Source organism: Populus euphratica, unplaced genomic scaffold (genome assembly GCF_000495115.2).
Source record: "Populus euphratica unplaced genomic scaffold, PopEup_1.0 scaffold396.1, whole genome shotgun sequence".
Classification (NCBI taxonomy): Eukaryota; Viridiplantae; Streptophyta; class Magnoliopsida; order Malpighiales; family Salicaceae; genus Populus; species Populus euphratica.
In genome coordinates, this window is record NW_011500285.1 from 53,587 (window position 1) to 61,197 (window position 7,611).

A 7,611-nucleotide genomic window follows, 5' to 3' on the forward strand; every position below is an offset into this window, starting at 1 on the left:
CTAAGGATTAAACAATGATATAAAAATAAATATCAAGATTAGATGATCCATTAATGGTTTTTCAAACAAGTATAGAATAAAATCTTGTTATTACTCAATTGGAAACCACACACAAAAAAGGTTCCAATTGGATTATAAATTGTTAACATGATTACATTAGTTATCTTATTCGAATAATGTTAATACTTGTAAATATTGTCAGGTATTCATGATTATAATTTATATTAACAACAAATCAAGTTCCTTTCATAGCATAGATGCCAGTTATACCATACGATTGGGCTATGAAAGTGTCAAGTATTTGTTATACCAAGTGTTATAAAATATAAATCTAGATTAAACATTTAATAAGCAAAGTATTAAGAGTAAATAAGATAACAAATATAAAATATGTTAGTATTAAATATTAAGGTCTATGTTGAGTTTATATTATACTTATTCTTACACCATTAGTATAACATTTTCACCCACCATTAGTGTAACTTTTTTATCTTGATATAATAAACTTAACTAAACATAATCAAAGAGGGAAACATAAATAAACAAGATTAAAACATAAATAAAATATAAGTTAACTAAGTAAAGGAAAGAAAATAAAAGGGATAAATAAGATATTAATGAAAGTAAAACTTAAGTATTACAAAAGTATAAAGAAAGAAATAAAGAGCATGATCTTGATCTAAAAACCAAAATGTCTGAATGCTTAGAAAATGCCTCCTTTTATAAGCCAAAATTAAAAACTATTAATTTGCTGACTAATTATTGAGGAGATAGCCACATCTTGACTTGGGGATGACAATCCTTATATTCTTGTCTAAACAAAACGTTATTGCTAACATCAGAATTTGAACAAACTTGATTCGTGAAAGTTCTAGAAAATTAACTCAGCTTTCCAACAAAAGAAAATTTGAGGTCATTGGAACTTTTAGAACTCGAGATATGGGCTAAACACTAAATAATGTCTGGGCTATAAGACAGATTCTGACTTCTCTATTATTGCTAAGTTTGGACTTCTAAACAACAAAATTGAGTTTTGTATTCCAATGAATATTTTAGACCTATATCTTAGCTTTTTAGTCATATAAACCAAATTGAAATCCAAGATCTACAGTTTCATATATGACCCAATGATTTAACAATATTTTAGTTTGAATTGAATTAACATCTCTTTTCTAAGCTTCACCTCTTTTTGTCTTCTCAATTTCAGTAGCTAAACTCATTAATCAATCCTTTGATTTATGTGATAGGCCTGCCCAAAACATCATTGATAATATCAGAATTGGAACTACTTGAAACATGAAAGTTATAGGAAATTGTCTCACCTTTCTAGGGTAAATAATTGAGGTCATTTGGACTTCTAGAACTCTAGATATGGGCCAAACACTGAACAGCGCTCGAGTTGAAGGATAGATTCAGATTTCTTTACTGTGGCTATAATTTGGACTTTAAAATGATCTTTTTAAATCTTGAGCTCCATATGAAAGTTGTAGGCTTATGTGTTACCTTTCCATCCATATAAAGTAGACCTAATTTCGAGAATTACAGCTCCAGATATGACCTAATTACAGAACAGTGTTCTAGTTTGGATTGCACCAGCATCTCTTTTTAGGTTTGGTCATCTATTTATCCTTTTAATTTTAGTACTTAAATTTATCAATCAATCATTTTATTTATGTGATAGCCATGCATTTAAAATGAATATATACCAAAAATTAAAGGTATCTTATATTATTAGGTATGTTATTATAAAACATTTATATTATTAGATATGTTATTATAAAACATGCTTTAGTTAAGGAGTTATTCATACTTCAAGTGCAAAATAATGATATAAAACCTTGATAAAAATGCACTTTTATGTACTAATAAGTTGGCAAGAACCATTGATGATAGTAAAAAAAAAGAAATCATTTTTACTCTTTTTGTACTTGTGATCCATTGGCAAAAACCACTAGTGGCAGTAAAAATATGTTTTACCATTGTTTGTTAATGTAAATGCTTTGTTATTTTCAATACAATATAGACATGCTAGGTTTCCATGCATGTTTCAACCAGAAACCATTTCATAAATAGAAATATCATTGAAAATCCATATTAAAGTTAACTTTATTGGAAAATTTTGTTTCCTTGATACATCAAAAGTCAAAGCTTCAAATAACCACTACTACATCAAGTCATTAATCAAGGTCGAAGACAAATATTTATATTCAGACCTAGAATATTAGGACAGGGCATGATTGCAAATAAAAACATGAACTTTGGCCTCATACACATTCCCGATGGCAAGTTGTAAACTATAAGTATCACCGGCCAATAAGAAAGAGCAGCAAATGACTTGAATGGATTAAATACATATGTTCTTTGATTCTATTGAAAACTAAGATTGCACGTTGTAAAAATGTTTTCAGACTTCACCATCAGAAATGTGCACCATCACTCCATCTATCATATCATGTGATTGGTGTCATGTCATGTGCTTAATGATTAGTACTTAAAAATGCATTTTTATCAAGATTTTATATCATCATTCTGCACTTGAAGTATCAATAACTCCTTAACTAGAGCATGTTTTATAATAACAAATCTGATAATATAAGATACTTTTAATTTATGGTAAATATTCATTTTAAATGCTAGCCTATCACATAAATCAAAGGATTGATTGATGAGTTTAACTACTGAAATTGAGAAGACAAAGAGAGGGCTAAGATTAGAAAAGAGATGCTGGTTAAATTCAAATTAAAACACAATTTGTTTATTGGATCATAACTGGAGCTGTAGAACTTAGTTTTAGGTTTGATTTATATGGATAGAAAGCTATGATATAGGTCTAAAACTTTCATAAAGAGTATAAAATTCAAAAGGACCGTTTTCAAGTTTAAATTTTAGCAACAACAGATAAGTCAGAATCTGTCATGCAGCCTAGACACCATTTAGTATTCAGCTCATATCTCAAGTTCTAAAAGTCCATATGACCCCATTCTTGTTTTGTTGGAAAGATAAGACTATCTATTCAAATTCTGATGTTAACAATAATATTTTGTTCAAACAATAAATAATTGTTACCAAGTCAAGATGTGGCCACCCATTCAATAATTAGTTAGCAAAATCAATAGTTCTGAATTTTGGCCTATAAAGGGATACATTTGTCATGCATTTACGCATCTTGGTTTTCAGATCAACATATTGCTCTTAATAGTTTTCTTTATATTTTTATAATGCTTAAATTTTTCTTTTATTACTGAGTAGTACATAAAAGAGCATTTTTATCAAGGTTTTATATCATCATTTTGCACTTGAAGTATCAATAACTCCTTAACTAAAGCATGTTTTATAATAACATATCTAATAATATAAGATACCTTTAATTTAAGGTAAATGTTCATTTTAAATTGAGGCCTATCACATAAATAAAAGGATTGATTGATGAATTTAAGAACTGAAATTGAAAGGATAAAGAGATGGCCAAACTTAGAAAAGAGATGTCGGTGCAATCCAAACCGGAACACTGTTCGGTAAATGGGTCATATCTGGAGCTATATATCTCAGATTTAGGTCCCATTTATATGGATGGAAAGGTAAGACATAGGCCTACAACTTTCATATGGAGCCCAAGATCTAAAAAGGCCATTATCAAGTCCAAATAGTAGCAACAACAAAGAAGCCCGAATCTGTCTTCCAGCCCGAGCACTGTTCGGTATTTTGGCCATATCTGGAGTTCTAGAAGTCCAAATGAGCTGAATGTTTTACACAAGAAAGCTGAGACAATTGCCTACAACTTTCATGTTTGCAACTGGCTCCAGTTTTGACGTTATCAATGACGTTTTGGGCAGACAAGAGAAGATAAGGATTGTCACCAAGTCAAAAGTTGGTCACCCACTTATCAATTAGTCATCAAATCAATAGTTCCCATTTTTGGCCTATAAAAGGAGGCATTTGCCATGCATTTAGGCATCTTGGTGTTCAGATCAAGATCATGCTCTTCCTTTCTCTCTTTGTATTTTTTATGCTTTGTTTTCATTAATATTAAGTTTATGCCTTTCATTTCCTTTCCTTTACTTAGTTAACTTTTATGTTCTTATTTTGTTTATCTATTTTGCTTTCTTTCATTATGTCTAGCTAAGTTAATTATGTCAAGGTGAAAAGGTTACACTAATGGTGTAAGAATAAGTATAATGTAAACTTAATATGGACTTTAATGTTTGATACTAACATGTTTTATATTTGCTATCTTGTTCACTCTTTAATACTTTGCTTGTTAAATGACTAATCTTGATTTATGTTGTATAACACTTGGTACAACAAATGCTTGGCACTTTCATAGCCCATAATGTATGGTATAACCGACACCTGAGCTATGAAAGGAACTTGATTTGTTGTTAACATAAGTTATAATCATGAATGCTTGACGAGATTTACAAGTATTAGCATTAATTGAATAAGATGACTAATGTAATCATGTTAACAATATATAATCTGATTGGAACCTCCTTTGTGTGTGGTTTCCAATTGAATAATAAGAGTTTATACTATACTTGTTTGACATATCATTAGTGGAACCTCTAACCTTGACATTTGTTATTATCATTGTTTAATCCTTACATTAAAATTCCATCTCAAACTTCTCATCTTCTTCTCATTCTTTTTCTTTACTATTATTGTTATTATTAGTATTACTACTATTACTACTATTATTATTGTTGTTGTTGTTATTGTTGTTGTATTATTTTCATCTATAATTTATATAATTAACCTCCCTGTGGTTCGACCCCGGTCTTGCCAGGTTATTTATTACTTGCCTATAAAAGGAGACATTTGCCTTGCATTTAGGAATCTTGGGTTTCAGATCAAGATATTGCTTTTACTCTTTTTCTTTATATTTTTATAATGCTTAAATTTTGCTTTTATTACTCTTTTATTTTTGTCTTTCATTTTCTTTGCTATACTAATGTAATCATGTTAACAATTTATAATCTGATTGGAATCTTCTTTGTGTGTACTTTCCAGTTAAATAATAACAAGAGTTTGTATTATACTTATTTGAAATAACATTAGTGGATCATCTAACCTTGACATTTATTTTTATAATTGTTTAATTCTCACATTAATCTCACATCTCAAAATTCTTTTTAACTTATTATTATTATTATTATTATTATTATTATTATTATAGTTAACCTCCCTATGGTTTGACCTCGGTCTTGCTGAGTTATTTATTACTTTGACACTCTTACATTTGAAAGAACACACCAAACTCTTTGATCATATTAAGTTTTTGGTGTCGTTGCCCTTATCATAGTTTTGAAATATGGAGATTGGTTTCATCTTTTTATAAATGGTTAACACCTAAAGATAGACAAATTATGGAATTAATGTGCAATGAAACTTTTGAAGATAAAGACCCTAATGAAGTAATGGAATTCCTAAACTAGCTGAAAATGCTTAAAATTAGGACACTACAAGCAATTATGAGGCACCACGTAAAACTCAACCTCATACATCTAGTGGAGGAATATACAGCCTTAGGGAAGATTATGACCTCCAAGCCAAGTTTGCATCTTTAGCTAGAAAAGTCAAGGCATTCAAATTGAGAAAGAGTGATCAATTAAAATTTGTTCAAGACGTTGTGTGTCAAATTTATGAAACAAATAAACACTCAACCAATGACGGTCCAACTTTGTCTTCTTTCAAGGAACGGCTATATGAATAAGCCCATGCTTTAAATAGTTTCTAAAGACTCAATCATAACCCATACTCAAAAACATATAATATTGGTTGGAGAAATCACCCAAATTTCAATTGGATGAGTGATAATATTAATGCACAAACTTCATAGCCATCGTTTTAAGCACACCATAATTTTTAAAATTCTCATTGATATGCACCTCTTTATACTCCACCTCTTAAAAGAAATCTTGAGGAAACACTACATGTATTCATGAAAAAGTAAGAGATAATCAACACTCAACTTGCTAAAACCATGATAAAGTTTAAAGATACTTTTGCAAAATTCACATCTACTTTCAGTTTTAAAGAGAAAGGTAAGTTCCCATCTCAACCACAACCAAATCCTAAAGGACAATATAATTCAAATACAAGTAGTTCTAGAAGCTAACATATGGATCAAGTCAAATCAATCATCACTCTTCCCATTAGTAAGGTTGTTGAAAAACCTACTTTTTAACCTTACGAGAAAGATGATGAGTTAATCTTTAAAGGTAAGGAATAGGTTGAATCTAAACATTGCAAAGAAAAGATTGATTCCCCGTTGGTACTTCTATTTCCTCATGTCATGACCAAACAAAGAAAAGTCAATCATAACTCTGAAATCTTTAAAACTTTCGAATAGGTAAGGATCAATATACCTTTAGTGAATGCTATTAAAAATGTACCTTCTTATGCTAAATTTTTTAAAGATCTGTGCACTATGAAGAGAAAAATGAATGTGGAAAGGAAGCTTTTTTAGCCAAACAAGTAAGTGTTATTCTTCAAAACAACAATGCTTTGAAATATAAAGACCCTGGTTCTATAATTTCTTGCTTTATTGGAAAACATAAAATTAAAAGAGCTTTACTTGATTTTAAAGCTAGTATGGATTTACTTTCAAATTCAGTTTATCAAAGTCACAATCTAGGTAAATTAAAACCAACTTTAGTAACTTTTTTACTTGTCAATAGATCTGTAAAAGTACCTAGAGGAATAGTTGAAGATGTGTTAGTAAAAGTTGATAAATTCATTTACCCAATAGATTTTGTTGTCTTTGATAAACAACTTGTTGAAACATGTAATCCAATTCCTGTTATTTTAGGACGTCCGTTTCTTACAACTTCTAATGCATTGATTAATTGTAGGAATGGATTGAAGAATTAATCATTTAGAAACATGACATTAGAGATGAAAATTTTCAACATTTACAAGCAATTTAGAGATGATAATGATTTACACGAAGTAGATTTTGTTGAAGAATTAGTTCATGATCAACATGAGTCTACTTTGAGTAAAATTGACTTGGATGAATTTGAAGATTTGTAAATAATTTATTCTAAGGAAAAAATCACAGAAGAAAAAAGCACCGAAAATGTTGATGCGGATCTTTTGTCAAGAGTGACAACAGATTTGAGATCCGATATCACACTAATCAATGATTACTTTCCTAAAGAATCCTTACTTTCTCTTAGTTTAATGTCTTGGTTTGCTAAAAATATTAATTTTCTTGCTTCAGAATTTTTGCTAGCTCACTAGAGTACCAAAAACAAAGGAAACTTTTTGAATAAAATGAAGAACTTGTATTGGGATGACACTTACTTATTCAAATATTTCAAAGATGTATTTCAAACAATAAGGTAAGTAGTGTCATTAAACTTTGTCATTCCAAGGCATGTGGGAGTCATTTCTCATAAAAAAAAATGATTGCAAAAATCTTATAATATGGATTCTCTTGCCTCACCATGTTCAAAGATACATATGTGTTCTATAAATGTTTTGAAAATTATCAAAAGTTAGGATTTATTTCAAAACATAAAGATTCTTTAGGTCATCTGATTAGTACTTAAAAGGGTATTTTTTATCAAGGTTTTATGTCATCATTTTGCACTTGAAGTATCAATAACT